A 2,500-nucleotide genomic window follows, 5' to 3' on the forward strand; every position below is an offset into this window, starting at 1 on the left:
TAACAGATGATCTTCATCTTGTACGTGCAACAGCAGTCGTTATTTTCCCACTGGACACAGAGAGTGGTCAGCATCTACATCACACATAATGATGTAGTGAAAACAGAAAACAGTTATTGAATTATTTAATAAGAACTAATTAATTCATGTACATGATACAAACCATTAATGATACCACCAGAAATCTGATAAGGAGCAAACAGCTAAACAGTTAAAATGTTTAATTACATCTAAAGTACCTGTAACAAACCATAATTAATATTTTAGATGTCATGGGCAACTAACGTGTGTTGTTCTAGACTGTAAATTCACTGCATACTCCGTGACATGAGAAACAGAGTTAGCATCACCGAATTCTTCATTAGTTGGTGATCCTGTAATGCAAGCACGAAAGTTTATTACTACGATTGCATAGAAGAAGACAGTGATATGTAGGAATCAAGCATCAAATATATTGAAATTGCATCAATAAGCTACATATAAACAGCTGAAGAACGTGATGCATCACATTGAATCCACTGGTTTCAATTCAGTGTTGAATTATCCTAACCATCTTATAAAGTACCCCTACTGTACTGTACTGTACTGTCAATGGCTTCATTGAGAACAAAGTTGAAATTTTATTGCCACAAATAAATTAATTATATACAAATACAGCTATAGTTAAGAAATACTTACCTTTGGCTCAAATATAAGAAATCTATAAGATCATTTACTACATACCGCTAGTGTATTGAACAACGTATTCTAGACGTTGTTTTAAAATTTTACTCTGCAGCTGTATAGTACGTGCTCGCTAGCACAGGTGGGAATGCAATGGGCACTCAGGGCACCCATTATTATTTTATAATAGATTTAAAGCCGCGACGCACCAGAAGTGACGAAACTCCCGTGTTGTGTTTGACGGTAGCAACGATCATATTTTTCGTTCTCAGTTTTACACACGAGGAGTTCGAAAGGCTAGGCTAGTGGGAATTGTGCGAGGTTGCTGTGACAAATCTGCTGAGGCAATGAGGCAGAAAATTCCCCAGTCAACAGAAGGCTTATTGCTTCTACCAGATCTACAAAAAAAGACAAGCAAAAAGAACATCATGACAGCTAGTGTACAAGCAGCTAAATGAGTATACAAGCAGCTAAAAGAGTGAGAGAAGATATAATAAGTGATACAACAATCACTGAACTAGAAGAGCAACCAAGAAAGAAAAATAAGACTTGCAGTAAGAGAGTAGGAGCAAAAGCTGATCATCTGAGACGACTTGAACAATCACGACAACAAAGAATGCAATCTAGCAAAAACAAAACGTGATGGCTTTGTAAAGAGATCCAATCAACATGCTAGAACAACTACATAATCAGCAACTGTTCCTGACAGACAAGTTATCCAAAGTGTAACAACAGCCCCAAGTCACAACCCAAGTCACAAGGAAAGTAGTATTGAACTTGTACGTACATCGGGCTTCCAATATACTATCCAATTTTTCTAGTCCAACAAATTGCGCACTCATATGCCTTTAGACAGACTAAAGCAGCAAAACAGACAAGTTTAAAACCAGACAGTAACAATGATGAATTAACACAGTGAGAAGAAACAGAGATCGACAGCACCAAAAGGTTTGAGATAAGAGAGCTCCGCAAACAACGCGAAAAAAATTGTCAATGTTTTGTAAGAAAACCAATGACATAATTCATGCTAATAATCCATTTTAAATGTGTAAATTCTTAGCAGTCAACAAAAAGAAATACTTCCAGAAAAGTTTCCTGACTTTACACCAGTTTTCTGTGTACACCTGCACAACATAAGATATGTCATCTGTACTTACATCATAAAATGCAATACTGCAAGAATCGTGAAAAAGGTACATTGAAACACAGGTGCGCGCGCGCACACACACACACACACACACACACACACACACACACACACGCACGCACGCACGCACACACACATACACAAAAACACACACACGCACGCACACACACACACACACGCACACACACACACACACACACACACACACACACACACACGCACGCACACACGCTGGTTCTGAACTCAACTCAATCCATTCTCACACGTTTCCTTCTGCTACAGCAATCATTCCTTTCCAAACGAAAGGCAGCTGTAGATCAAATGATGCAAACATGATATCAGCCGGGACGCTCTCGACGACCAGTTGTCTGTGACATTTTTACTAGCAAGAATAAACTGTGAACTTGCTGTAAGTCATGTAGACAGACAAAAAACAAAGAACCTTACTGATATATGTCTTCGTTTTACTGTGTGAGTATCTGTCCGGCGCACGATCTGGTTAACGCACGCTACGGTTACGGGGGCGTGGATCCGAACCACAGGCATAATAATCGTCTTCTCGGTGAGTTAATGATTGCCATGAATAGCTGACGGGACAGTATGTTTTACGCACATTTACCATTTTTTTTCAATGAGCGACAAAGCGTTTGTTTCTTGTTGCACGTGACCCGAAAATGGGTGGAGCAGAGA

At 39.1% G+C, this 2,500-nt stretch overlaps 2 long non-coding RNA genes across 2 annotated transcripts in view; one reads left to right on the forward strand and one right to left on the reverse strand.

Moving 5' to 3' along the window:
* Window positions 1-1,755, reverse strand: part of LOC134179020 (uncharacterized) — a 1,871-nt gene extending 116 nt beyond the window's left edge. Inside the window, exons 1-4 of the long non-coding RNA XR_009969748.1 lie at window positions 1,349-1,755; window positions 873-1,286; window positions 286-374; window positions 1-74 (exon numbers count right to left, since the gene is read on the reverse strand). The exon at window positions 1-74 is cut by the window's left edge and continues 116 nt beyond it. This is a non-coding gene — a long non-coding RNA (uncharacterized LOC134179020). The remainder of the gene's footprint in view (window positions 75-285; window positions 375-872; window positions 1,287-1,348) is intronic.
* Window positions 1,756-2,392: 637 nt separating this feature from the next.
* LOC134179160 (uncharacterized) overlaps window positions 2,393-2,500 on the forward strand; it is an 877-nt gene continuing 769 nt past the window's right edge. The window contains exon 1 of the long non-coding RNA XR_009969804.1: window positions 2,393-2,500. This exon is cut by the window's right edge and continues 73 nt beyond it. This is a non-coding gene — a long non-coding RNA (uncharacterized LOC134179160).

This window comes from Corticium candelabrum, chromosome 4, assembly GCF_963422355.1.
Source record: "Corticium candelabrum chromosome 4, ooCorCand1.1, whole genome shotgun sequence".
Classification (NCBI taxonomy): domain Eukaryota; kingdom Metazoa; phylum Porifera; class Homoscleromorpha; order Homosclerophorida; family Plakinidae; genus Corticium; species Corticium candelabrum.